Raw genomic sequence first — 15,006 nt, 5'->3', positions numbered from 1 at the left:
CAGCCCCAGCCCCTGCCCCTTCAGCCCTGCTTCTCCCTAAAGCCACTCCAGTTATCATTGAGTACTAAAAATAAGGTGTCCATTGCTCATTTAATAGACTGGGATGCCCTGTCAATTATTATACAGAATCCCATTTGTCCATTGTCCTATGTTAGAACAAAAAAATCCATGCACCCTTTGCTTTGGGAAATGTTAACTAATCAAGAACTTCATATCAGACAATTGTCCAGAATCCTACTCATCAGATTAGGTCCCAGTCCCAAACACTTTTGCATCTAGCAGTGGGCGCAGAAAACCCGTCATTTGTTCAACAGTTAATGTGCTCAGTCCCAATTGCCATATCCTTGTCAAGGACGACGTTTGCCCTACTTCTCTGGAGTCCTACTGTTCTGAGACAATTAAACTACCAAATTTAATTGTATATTGTCTCACCCTCAATCAGTGATCCTCCATATCTTTGGCATTGCTACCAGGCAATGTTGGCTACCTGAGACCACGTTCCTTGAAGAACTAATTAGTAGAATTACAATGGTCCATACCCCTGTTCATTACACAAATTCTTTGCAACTTTGGACTATAACAGAGGAACTCACTCTGAAAATCCTTTACATTGGAATGTTAATGGATACAATTATTACTATTCATGGTACTGCCTAACAGATAAAACCCAGAGAAGATCTTGTCATCGCTCTTACGTAGTGGAAATATGTAAAATCCTCATTGCCCAACAGTGGACGTGCATAATAACATATAGCCAATGTCCTGTGCAATAAAAACGAATCCCACCCCATTCCACCCTCTACAATATTGTTAAAAGGAGTAAAGAATATTCAAGAACTTGGCTCATGGGCAGCTAATGTGCACACTTGTACTTTCCCAGAGTACTGTCCAGTTCAAGGTCCAAAATATCCAATTTGCATGGTATACTGTGAGCTCATTACTCGAGGACCCTTCTCTTCAACTTATAATACCCATACTTACATTAGTCCATGTCTGAAATATCAACATCCACTCCCTTAGTATTCTATTATAGGAACATTACTATTCAAAAACTACATTACAACAAACAATATGGACAATTTTAATTGACTAGAACAGAACTTTCTATGAGGAACACTGAAACACCCTTTATATGTGAAAGATAATAATTACTCAACACCCTTACTGAAATTAATCATGTAAAAATGGCAGTCCCCAAAGTCTCCTCTGTTAACTGGATCCCATTCCCACATAATTCCCTTTGCCACAAGATTACTTGGTACTGTTAATGTGCTTAAATGCCACTACGGTCCTTATGAAACAATGGGACCCCATCCTACACCTTGCATCACCACAGTGAGTACTTGGAACCGAAAGTGCTTAAATTCCACTACGGTCCTTACTTAACAATGGGACCACTGAGGTTCTCACTTTGCCTCACCACAGTGAGTACTTAGGACTGAATGTGCTTAAATGCCACTGTGATCCTTACGTAACAATAGAACCACATCAAATTCACACTTTCAATCACCAAAGTGAGTACTTGGGACTAAAGTTGATTAAATGCCACTACAGTCCTTACGTGGGACCACATCAGGTTCTCACTTCGCATTACCACACTGAGTTCCAGCCACCTAATGTGCTTAAATGCCACTATAGTTCTTACATAACAATGGGACCAATCCCTATACACTTTGCATCACCACAATAAGTGCTTGGGACTGAATGTGCTTAAATGCCACTATGGTCCTTACGTAACAATGGGACCCCATCCTTAACACACTTTGCATCACCACAGTGAGTACTTGGGACTGAATATGCTAAATGCCACTATCGTCCTCACATAACAATTGGACCATATCCCTACACAATTTACATCCCGTTATGAAACAATGGGACCCTCATCCGTACACACTTTGCATCACCACAGTAAGTACTTGGGATCGAATGTGCTTAAATGCCACTATGGTCCTTATGAAACAATGAGACTCCTTCCCTACACACTTTGCATCAAAACACTGAATTCTTGGGACCAAATGTGCTGATATGCCACAGTGGTCTTTACTTCACAATGGGACCACATCAGCTCCTTTCCACCATCACAGAGAGTACTTGGGACCGAATGTGCTTAAGGTCACTATGGTCCTTATGTAACAATGGGACACCATCCCTACACACTTTGCATGAAACCAGTGAATTTTTGGAACTAAATGTGCTTAAATGCCATAATGGTCTTTACGTAACAATGGGACCACATCAGGTCCTTTCCACCATCACAGGGAGTACTTGGGATTGAATGTGCTTAAGGTCACTATGGTCTTTAGGGAACAATGGAACCCCATCCCTACACACTTTGCAACACCACAATGAGTACTTGGGACTGAACGTGCTAAATGCCAATATGGTCCTTATAAAACAATGGGACACCATCATGTACATTTTGCATGACCACAGGGAGTACTTGTGACTGAATGTGCTTAAATGGCACTATGGTCCTTACACGACAATGCGACCCCATCCCTACACATTTTGCATCACCACAGTTTGTACTTGGGACTGATTGAGCTTAAATACCACTATGGTCTTTAGACAAAAATTGGACCCATCCCTAAACACTTTGCATCACCACAGTTTGTACTTGGGACTGAATGGCTTAAATGCCACTATGTTCCTTCTGTAATGATGGGACCCCCATCCGTATACACTTTGCATCTCCACAGTGAGTACTTGGGACTGAATGTGCTAAATGTCACTATGGTCCTTAAGTAACAATGGACCCCATCCCTACACACTTTGTATCACCACAGTGAGTGCTTGGGACTGAATGTGCTTAAATGCCACTACGGTCCTTATGAAACGATGGGACCCCATCCCTACACACTTTGCATCACCGCAGTTTGTACTTGGCACTGAATGGGCTTAAATGCTACTATGGTCCTTATGAACCAATGGGACCCCTATCTGTACACATTTTGAACCACCACAGTGAGTACTTGGGACTGAATGTGCTTATATACCACTATGGTCCTCAATGAAAAATGGGACCCCCATCTCTACACACTTTGAATCACCACAGTGAGGACTTGGAACTCAATGTGCTTAAATGCACATTGAGTGCATTTAAGGACTACGGTCCTTATAAAACAATGGGACCCCATCATACACACTTTGCATCACCACAGTTTGTACTTGGGACTGAATGAGCTTAAATGCAACTATGATCCTTACACAATTAATAGCCATCCCTATACACTTTGCTTCACCACAGTGAGTACTTGGGATCGAATGTGCTTAAATGCCACTATGGTCCTTACACAACAATGGAACCCTTCCCTACACACTTTGCATCACTGCAGTTTGTACTTGGGACCCAATGGGCTTAAATGCCACTATGGTCCTTACACAACAATGGGACCCCTATCTGTACACACTTTACATAATTATAGTGAGTACTTGGGACTGAATGGGTTTAAATGCCACTATGGTCCTTACAAAACAAAGGGAACCCATCCCTAAGCAATTTGCATCACCACAGTGAGTGCTTGGGACTGAATGTGCTTAAATGCCACTATGGTCCCTATGAAACAATGGACCCTATCCCTACAGACTTTCAAGACCACAGTGAGTAGTTGGGACCAAAAGTGCTTAAATGCTACTATGGTCCTTATGTAATAATGCGATGCTCATCCCTACACACTTTCAAGACCACAGGGAGTACTTGGGACTGAATGTGCTTAAATGCCCCCATGGTCCTCATGAAAAATGAGACCCCAACCGTATACACTTTGCATTACCACAGTTTGTACTTGGGACTGAATGTGCTTAAATGCCACTATGGTCCTCATGAAAAATGAGACCCCAACTGTATACACTTTGCATCACCACAGTGAGTTCTTGGGACCAAATGTGCTTAAATGCCACTATGGTCCTTAGGTAACAATGGGACCCATCTCTACACACTTTGCATCACCACAGTTATTACTTGGACTGAATGTGTTTAAATGGCACTAGAGTCTTTACATAAGAGTGAAATCCCATCCCTACGCACTTTGCATCACCGCAGTTTGTACTTAGGACTGTATGGGCTTAAATGCCACTATGGTCCTTATGTAACAATGGCACCACATAAGGTTCTCACTTTGCGTCACCACAGTGACAACTTGGGACTGAATGGGCTTAAATGCTACTATGGTCCTTTCATAACAATGGGACCCCCTCCGTACACACTTTACATCATCACAGTTAGTACTAGGGACTGAATGGGTTTAAATGCCACTATGGTCCTTATGTAACAATGGGACCACATAAGGTTCTCACTTTGCATGACCACAGTGAGTACTTGGGACCGAATGTGCTTAAATATCACTATGGTCCTTATGAAACTATGGGACCCATCTCTACACACTTTGAATCACCACAGTGAGTGCTTGGGACTGAATGTGCTTAAATGCCACTGTGGTCCTTATGTAACAATGGGACACCCATCTCTACACACTTTGCTTGACCACAAGTGCTTGGGATCAAATGTGCTTACATGCCACTATGGTCCTTACACAACAATGTAACCCTTCCCTACACACTTTGCATCACCGCAGTTTGTACTTGGGACCGAATGGGCTTAAATGCCACTATGGTCCTTACACAACAATGGGACCCCTATCCATACACACTTTACATAATCACAGTGAGTACTTGGGACTGAATGGGTTTAAATGCCACTATGGTCCTTATGTAACAATGGGACCCATCCCTAAGCAATTTGCATCACCACAGTGAGTGCTTGGGACTGAATGTGGTTAAATGCCACTATGGTCCCTATGAAACAATGAACCCTATCCCTACAGACTTTCAAGACCACAGTGAGTAGTTGGGACCAAATGTGCTTAAATGCTACTATGGTCCTTATGTAATAATGCGACGCTCATCCCTACACACTTTCAAGACCACAGGGAGTACTTGGGACTGAATGTGCTTAAATGCCCCCATGGTCCTCATGAAAAATGAGACCCCAACCGTATACACTTTGCATTACCACAGTTTGTACTTGGGACTGAATGTGCTTAAATGCCACTATGGTCCTTATGTAACAATGGGACCCATCCCTACACACTTTGCATCACCACAGTTACTACTTGGACTGAATGTGTTTAAATGGCACTAGGGTCCTTACGTAACAATGAAACCCCATCCCACACACTTTGCATCACCACAGTGAGTTCTTGGGACCAAATGTGGTTAAATGCCACTATGGTCTTAAACAACAATGGGACCCATCTCTACACACTTTGAATCACCACAGTGAGTACTTGGGACGAAACATACTTAAATGCCACTATAGTCCTTATGTAACAATGGGACCCCCATCTCCTCACACTTTGCTTGACCACAACAAGTGCTTGGGACCAAATGTGCTTAAATATCACTATGGTCCTTACACAACAATGGAACCCTTCCCTACACACTTTGCATCACCGCAGTTTGTACTTGGGACCGAATGGGCTTAAATGCCACTATGGTCCTTACACAACAATGGGACCCCTATCCGTACACACTTTACATAATTATAGTGAGTACTTGGGACTGAATGGGTTTAAATGCCACTATGGTCCTTATGTAACAATGGAACCCATCCCTACACACTTTGCATCACCACAGTGAGTGCTTGGGACCAAATATGCTTAAATGCCACTATGGTCCTTCTGTAATCATGGGACACATCCCTACACACTTTCAAGACCACAGTGAGTAGTTAGGACCAAATGTGCTTAAATGCCACCATGGTCCTCATGAAAAATGAGACCCCAACCGTATACACTTTGTATCACCACAGTGAGTTCTTGGGACCAAATGTACTTAAATGCCACTATGGTCCTTATGTAACAATGGGACCCCCATCTCCTCACACTTTGCTTGACCACAACAAGTGCTTGGGACCAAATGTGCTTAAATGCCACTATGGTCCTTACACAACAATGGAACCCTTCCCTACACACTTTGCATCACCGCAGTTTGTACTTGGGACCGAATGGGCTTAAATGCCACTATGGTCCTTACACAACAATGGGACCCCTATCCGTACACACTTTACATAATTATAGTGAGTACTTGGGACTGAATGGGTTTAAATGCCACTATGGTCCTTATGTAACAATGGAACCCATCCCTACACACTTTGCATCACCACAGTGAGTGCTTGGGACCAAATATGCTTAAATGCCACTATGGTCCTTCTGTAATCATGGGACGCATCGCTACACACTTTCAAGACCACAGTGAGTAGTTAGGACCAAATGTGCATAAATGCCACCATGGTCCTCATGAAAAATGAGACCCCAACCGTATACACTTTGTATCACCACAGTGAGTTCTTGGGACCAAATGTACTTAAATGCCACTATGGTCCTTATGTAACAATTGGACTCCCATCTCTACACTTTGCATGACCACAGTTTGTACTTGGGACCAAATGTGCTTAAATGCCACTGTGGTCCTTATACAACAATGGGACCCATCCCTACACACTTTGCATCACCACAGTGAGTGCTTGGGACCAAATATGCTTAAATGCCACTATGGTCCTTCTGTAATCATGGGACGCATCGCTACACACTTTCAAGACCACAGTGAGTAGTTGGGACCAAATGTGCTTAAATGCCACTATGGTCCTTATGTAATAATGTGACCCCCATCCGTACACACTTTCAAGACCACAGGGAGGACTGGGGACTGAATGTGCTTAAATGCCACCATGGTCCTCATGAAAAATGAGACCCCAACTGTATACACTTTGCATCACCACAGTGAGTTCTTGGGACCAAATGTGCTTAAATGCCACTATGGTCTTTAGGTAATAATGTGACGCCCATCCCTACACACTTTCAAGACCACAGGGAGTAGTTGGGACTGAATGTGCTTAAATGCCATTGTGGTCCTTACACAACTATGGGACCCATCTCTACACACTTTGAATCACCACAGTGCGTGCATGGCATTGAATGTGCTTAAATGCCACTATGGTCCCTATGAAACAATGGACCTCATCCCTATACACTTTGCATCACCACAGTGATTAATTGGGACCAAATGTGCTTAAATGCCTCTATGGTCCTTACACACAAATAGGACCCCATCCCTACACACTTTGCATCACCACAGTGAGTGCTTGGGACCAAATATGCTTAAATGCCACTATGGTCCTTCTGTAATCATGGGACGCATCGCTACACACTTTCAAGACCACAGTGAGTAGTTGGGACCAAATGTGCTTAAATGCCACTATGGTCCTTATGTAATAATGTGACCCCCATCCGTACACACTTTCAAGACCTCAGGGAGAACTTGGGACTGAATGTGCTTAAATGCCACCATGGTCCTCATGAAAAATGAGACCCCAACTGTATACACTTTGCATCACCACAGTGAGTTCTTGGGACCAAATGTGCTTAAATGCCTCTATGGTCCTTACACACAAATAGGACCCCATCCCTACACACTTTGCATGACCACAGTGAGTACTTGGGACCTAATGTGGTTAGATGCTACTATGGTCCTAATGAAAAATGGGACACCCATCTCTACACACTTTGAATCACCACAATGAGTACTTGGGACTGAATGTGCTAAATGCCACTATGGTCCTAATGAAAAAATGGGGACACCCATCTCTACACACTTTGCATGACCACAGTTTGTACTTGGGATCAAATGTGCTTAAATGCCACTATGGTCCTTACACAACAATGGGACCCATCCCTACACACTTTGCATCACCACAGTGAGTGCTTGGGACTGAATATGCATAAATGTCACTGTGGTCCTTACACAACAATGGGACCCATCCCTATACACTTTGCATCACCACAGTGAGTGCTTGGGACTGAATATGCATAAATGTCACTGTGGTCCTTACACAACAATGGGACCCATCCCTATACACTTTGCATCACCACAGTGAGTGCTTGGGACCAAATATGCTTAAATGCCACTATGGTCCTTCTGTAATCATGGGACGCATCGCTACATACTTTCAAGACCACAGTGAGTAGTTGGGACCAAATGTGCTTAAATGCCACTATGGTCCTTATGTAATAATGTGACCCCCATCCGTACACACTTTCAAGACCACAGGGAGGACTGGGGACTGAATATGCTTAAATGCCACCATGGTCCTCATGAAAAATGAGACCCCAACTGTATATACTTTGCATCACCACAGTGAGTTCTTGGGACCAAATGTGCTTAAATGCCACTATGGTCTTTATGTAATAATGTGACGCCCATCCCTACACACTTTCAAGACCACAGGGAGTAGTTGGGACTGAATGTGCTTAAATGCCATTGTGGTCCTTACACAACTATGGGACCCATCTCTACACACTTTGAATCACCACAGTGCGTGCATGGCATTGAATGTGCTTAAATGCCACTATGGTCCCTATGAAACAATGGACCTCATCCCTATACACTTTGCATCACCACAGTGATTAATTGGGACCAAATGTGCTTAAATGCCTCTATGGTCCTTACACACAAATAGGACCCCATCCCTACACACTTTGCATGACCACAGTGAGTACTTGGGACCTAATGTGGTTAGATGCTACTATGGTCCTAATGAAAAATGGGGACACCCATCTCTACACATTTTGCATGACCACAGTTTGTACTTGGGATCAAATGTGCTTAAATGCCACTATGGTCCTTATACAACAATGGGACCTATCCCTACACACTTTGCCTCACTGCAGTTTGTACTTGGGACTGACTGGGCTTAAATGCCACTATGGTCCTTACACAACAATGGGACCCCCATCCTTACACACTTCACATAATCACAGTGAGTACTTGGGACTGAATGGGTTTAAATGCCACTATGGTCCTTATGTAACAATGGAACCCTTCCCTACACACTTTGCATCACCGCAGTTTGTACTTGGGACTGACTGGGCTTAAATGCCACTATGGTCCTTATACAACAATGGGACCCATCCCTAAACACTTTGCATCACCACAGTGAGTACTTGGGACTGAATATGCTTAAATGTCACTGTGGTCCTTACACAACAATGGGACCCATCCCTACATACTTTGCATCACCACAGTGAGTGCTTGGGACCAAATATGCTTAAATGCCACTATGGTCCTTCTGTAATCATGGGACACATCCCTACACACTTTCAAGACCACAGTGAGTAGTTGGGACCAAATGTGCTTAAATACCACTATGGTCCTCATGAAAAATGAGACCCCAACCGTATACACTTTGTATCACCACAGTGAGTTCTTGGGACCAAATGTGCTTAAATACCACTATGGTCCTCATGAAAAATGAGACCCCAACTGTATACACTTTGTATCACCACAGTGAGTTCTTGGGACCAAATGTGCTTAAATGCCACTATGGTCCTTATGTAACAATGGGACCCATCTCTGCACACTTTGCATCACCACAGTTACTACTTGGACTGAATGTGTTTAAATGGCACTAGGGTCCTTACATAACAATGGAATCCCATACCTACACACTTTGCATCACCAGTTTGTACTTGGGACTGAATGGGCTTAAATGCCACTATGGTCCTTATGAAACAATGTGACCCCTTTCCGTACACGCTTTGCATCACCACAGTGAGTACTTGGGACTGAATGTACTTAAATGCACTATGGTCCTACGTAACAATGGGACCACATCAAATTCACACTTTAAATCAGCACAGTGAGTACTTGGGACTGAAGTTGCTTAAATACCACTGTGGTCCTTATGTAACAATGGCACCACATCAGGTTCTCACTTTGTATTACCACGGTGAGTACTGGGGACCGAATGTCCTTAAATGCCACTATGGTCCTTACATAACAATGGGACCCCATCTGTACACACTTTGCATCACCACAGTGAGTACTTGGGACCAAATGTGCTTAAATGCCACTATGGCCCTTATGTAACTATGGGACCCCCATCTCTACACACTTTGAATCACCACAGTGAATGCTTGGGACCGAATGTGGTTAAATGCCACTGTGGTCCTTTGATAACAATGAGACCCCATCCCTACACAGTTGCGCCACCCCAGTGAGTACTTGGGACTGAGTGTGCTTAAATGCCACTCTGGTCCTTATGTAACAATGGAACCCATCCCTAAACACTTTGCATCACCCCAGTGAGTAGTTGGGACTGAGTGTGCTTAAATGCCACTATGGTCCTTACACAACAATGGGATCCCATCCCTATACACTTTGCATCATCACAGTTGGTACTTGGGACCGAATGTGCTTAAATGCCACTGTGGTCCTTACATGAGAATGGAATCCCATCCCTACACACTTTGCTTCACCACAGTGAGTACTTGGGAGTGAATGTGCTAAATGCCAATATGGTCCTTACGTAACAGTGGGACCCCCATCTGTACACACTTTGCATTATCACAGTGAGTACTTGGGCCTGAATGGAATTAAATGCCACTATGGTTTTTTCCCTAACACTGGGACCACATGAGGTTCTCGCTTTGCATCATTACAGAGAGTGGGACTGAATGTGCTTAAATGCCACCATAGTCTTTATATAGCAGTTGGATTTACCCTGTGCTCTAAGTGTCTATATTATGCCAAGGGTTACATCAGTGTGATAATTGTATTAGTTTAGCAGTTGTTCCTCATATTAGTCTGGCGTACATGACAAGAAATATTATATTACCATAGAGTGGACACGGTACTCTGAGTATGCTTAAATGCAAGGGTGGTCCCTTTTGTTAGTTTAGAAACATTAACTCCTACACCTTTTCCTTTAGCAGAAGGGCATGTGAGACTTTAAACTTATAATTGTGCATGTGATCCCTTCTGGTAGTCTGACATTCCATCTCTTCCTGATACCTTTGCATTACAAGAGAGGGTACTGGTGACTGTGAAGGTGGAAGCCATCCTCTTACCTGTTAGCATTACATAAGTCCGTGAGAACCAGAGGCCCCTTGTTTTGTTTTGCACTGTTAATGTGCGGTATTCCTATCATCTTGTGTGTAGTCGATATGGAGCTCACTCATTTTCCTTATATTCAACAGTGGATGCACTTTCCTAAGGACCTTTGTACTAAAATACTTAAAGTGAATGATGATCATTGACCTCAACTGTATGCTTTATTTAAGGCCTCTGTAGTCTCTTCATCTGCCAAGAAAGTGTATTAATTACCTCAGTTCTTTTTTTTTATGTGCAGAATTCCAATGTTTATGGTCCACAAGTGTGCCGTTCAGGTCAGGACTCCTTTGCTTATGGAAGCAGAGATTAATGACCTTAAAGCCCTTCTCTTGGGACTGTGGACACGTTTAGTTAGTTGTCCATGGTCTTGTGAGTGAACTTGGGTTCCTGAGTCTTCACAGCCTTTTTGCTTTACCGTCCACTTAAGGCCCATTTCTCAGTGTTAGTGTGCATAATAATTACATTAGTATCCCTCCCCTTTGCAAGTACCACAGGAATTGTGACCCATTAGGTCCCATTTCTTGGCCTGTTAATATGCTTGATTATATCTGTGTGGGTTCCTATGCGCTAGTCTAGGACACCTGTCCTTACTGCCTTTCTGTTCCAGCAGGGAGTGCCTCCTGCACAAGACCATTACACTAGGATAGTCCAGGTACACAGCTGTAACTGACTACAACCATACACATGGGGCACGAATGTGCGTAACTGCACATAGTTCGTTCCTTTTGAATACGATCCTACTCTGTTAGACCCCCTAAGTCACTAAGGCCTCTTTTCATGGCTTGTTACTATACATAAATTCATTTGTCCATGTTCCTGTACACTAGGTAAACACACCTGTCCTCAATCCCTTAGCCTTTTAGTAATGCATGCCCACTACTTTAAGAACCTTGTATTTGTACAGGGTACACGATTTTAATTTACTGCACAATGTCTCTTGGATATTAATGTACGTAATTTCAACTTAGTTTGTCCTACCCTTTTGCCCTCAGTTTGCAGTATACCATGGTTGCCAACCCCTAAATCCCCTTGGCCTGTTAATATGCATAATTGCATTTGTCTGTGTTCTTGTGCACCATACAAGCACACTTCCCTGTTCTATGCACTAGGTAAATACCCTACCTACTTCCTTAGCATTTTCAACAGGCAGTGCCCAGTAATGAAGACCCTTCACTTGGAAAGTTCATGGGCACAAACGCAATTTTCTAAGCACGTCCTGTATCAGAACCACTGTACCCTCTTTGCTTTATAGCAAGGAGGTGCTATTCAATGAATGCCCTTTGTTTTGGACTTTAATGTGAATGATTGCAATTGTCCATCTCTTCTGTTGGAGGAGGATTGCATACCCCCTGCCCCCGCTGCATTAGGGGCACGTTAACCATGAATGAGCTCTTCTCTTGAGGTTATTAATGTGCATAGTTGTTTCCGTATGTGGACATGTGCAGTAGGAAAGGATGCTTTATGCCCTTGCCACTGCCTTTGAATTACTCCTGACCATCGTGACCTCAGCTCTTGAACAATTATATGCACCAATAACAATTATATGCACCAATAACAATTATCCAAAGTATTGATTATTAGGACACCTGAACCCTCTTTGTATGCATCAGGGATACTGACTAAGGCCCTTTTTGGGACTGTTAATGTGACTTTGCAATTATCTATGCCCCCTTCTGTTAGAGCAGGGTGCCATTCCCTTGTATCCACTTTGCATTACTACAGGGACAACTGAGCACACAAAACCTCTCCTGGCAATGTTTATGGGCACAATGGCAATTAGCAGTGGGTTTTCCCCAGCCCCAAACAGAAACCCATACTCCCACTCCTTTTGCATCACTCCAGGGTATAAGATTCTAAGTAGTCATGGTCTTACCCTTACCTTCCCTCTCCCCAGCCCTTGCCTGCCCTTGGACCCTTCTGATGGACTATTAATAATCACAATTTCAAGTGTCCATGTATCCGACCATTAGATAATATTGTGCTTCCTCCTCCTTCCCAGCCCTGCCCAGATGTCATTGGTTTACCCAATGTATTTGTATTGCTGTAATGCCTCAGTTGCACTTTCTTTGGTCCCGCCCATCCAACATGAACCCCTCCATTTCTTAATTTGCATTGCTTCTGAGTAATGCTGACTATCCAAAGACCCTTCTGTGTTATTAATTAACACAATACTGATTGCCCTGTGTTTCAACCCATCAGCCCAAGATCTCCCTACCACTTCGATGTTGTGATTGTGCAGTGTTGACTACCAAAGCAGGCCTGAACTAGGTGGATGGGCCTTCACTCCTTTTCCTGTATTTTTTAAGGATCCCAATTTCAATTATTGTCCCATCGTGGGGACAAGAACCATCCCTGGCCACCTCTGTTACTGCTTTACTGGGTGAAAATCTCAAGGCAAGTCAGGCCCAGGGAGCTATTTTTTAAGAAAGGCATCTGAATTGCAAGGTGGAATTGATAACCTGGTCGTTGAATTTTTGAAGTTTAAAAACCCATTTATACCATGTACCTGATGACCAGTGTCTCTCATTTTACTAAGGGTGGTGGGTCTGTGGATAGCCCACTGTGACTCTTGATCTGGAGCACCAACCAGCCCCTACTTATTTCAAGATTTCTGTAAAAGGATGAAATAAGAGAACATATACTATAGATCACCTTGTTTGGTTACTCTCTTACATAAAACACACCCTGTTTAGTTGTGCGCATTTAAAGTAGCCTCAAGCTCCACAGTGAAGTAAGGACTTAGAGATGATGTTTCCCTGTTTTATATAAAAAAAATAAGCCAAGATTTAATTCTTCTGGATGTAAATTGCAACAGTGAGCTAGCTGCTGCCTGGTTAAAATGAATACTAGCCTAGGCTCTAGTGTGCAGAGTGTTTGGTGGCAGAGAAGTATTTCATGAGAAAATAGCTAGTCATTACAACAGCGGTTCTTTGTAATCACTGAGAAAGGAAGGACACTATTCCCGTGAGAAGGATGCCAAAAGGTCGGCCCAGCTCAGGGTGCAGTTTGCACTTCTGGCTCCTTGGACAGCTGTAAGAAGAGTCTCTGGCTCTTTAGATTACTGTAAGTACTACTTTGTAGTTACTAAGTCATCTTCCCCCTGTTCAATTTTCTTTCTCCTGATGCTACCCATAGAAAAGTCAGAGGGTTCTGAAAGTCTCCTTGCCTGTTCCCACCTTATCTGCAATGTATACATATGATCACAATATGAGTTAACCAACAGAACTATAGAATTAATATTGTGTACCTGGCTTTATGCTAGTTTACACATAAGTGAGCACTAGAAATGGTAGAGTCCTGTATATAATCTCATCCTCCAGATGGTTGTATTGGTGAGCTAATATAAGCACGCTTGAAATAACTTTAGGAAATGATAGTCAAGCGCTGTTTTGTATGAATTATAAGTTAGACTTTTTAAAAGTGAGCAACCAGAGTTTGAAGTTGATAGGAGTAACTTAAAGAGGTGGGTTTACTTTTTTTCTTTGGTACTTGATATGATGACTATTGAAGCCATCTGGGTAGTCCAGTTCATTTATTTTTAATGTCATTTGGTTTTTACCTCTTTTGGAGGCATGGAAATCAGTTAAAGAGATAAGGCCTACCCATTGTGTTTGGCTGTATTCTGTGGCAAATTGTTGATTGTTCAATCTCATTATAAGCTTGAGTTTTTCAAGCTTCAGGGGTTGGGGATATAAATCTGATGTGTTGGCTCTTTTTACCTTTTTATTCCGTTTCCACTCGAGCAGATGAGAGTAGCATTGATTCCTTTTTAGTACGAGATATTTGTGGAACATGTTTGGCAAGAGGGCAATGAAGAAGTATAAGTTTTACAAGAAAATCGTGACCGTGCCTAGTCTCCCTGATGTAAAACAAACACAAAGGTCCAGCTGAAAAATATCAACATAAAATTTGAAGCATTTTTGTGTGTACATCCATTCATCCTAGCAGGAGCAAGAAGAACCATAATAATGAGCTGGCCTTCTGTTACTGCCCATTTTAATTTATGTTCATATTTCCTTGTCCCCCCTCGCCAATGCCTGAAGATATTATTTGTCTGAT

The 15,006-nt window shown here is 42.9% G+C and overlaps 1 long non-coding RNA gene across 2 annotated transcripts in view; it reads left to right on the top strand.

Annotated features, from left to right (window-relative positions):
• LOC109455992 (uncharacterized) overlaps nucleotides 1–15,006 on the top strand; it is a 28,563-nt gene continuing 13,557 nt past the window's right edge. The window contains exon 1 of one of the 2 annotated variants that reach the window (XR_002138761.3): nucleotides 1–14,010. This is a non-coding gene — a long non-coding RNA (uncharacterized LOC109455992). The remainder of the gene's footprint in view (nucleotides 14,011–15,006) is intronic. The other variant, XR_002138760.3, reaches the window with a different exon arrangement.

This window comes from Rhinolophus sinicus, chromosome 18, assembly GCF_057876585.1.
Source record: "Rhinolophus sinicus isolate RSI-liver-muscle chromosome 18, RSI-T2T, whole genome shotgun sequence".
Taxonomy (NCBI): Eukaryota; Metazoa; Chordata; class Mammalia; order Chiroptera; family Rhinolophidae; genus Rhinolophus; species Rhinolophus sinicus.
The sequence above is the reverse complement of the archived record's forward strand: the minus strand, read 5'-3'. Positions and strand labels throughout refer to the sequence as shown.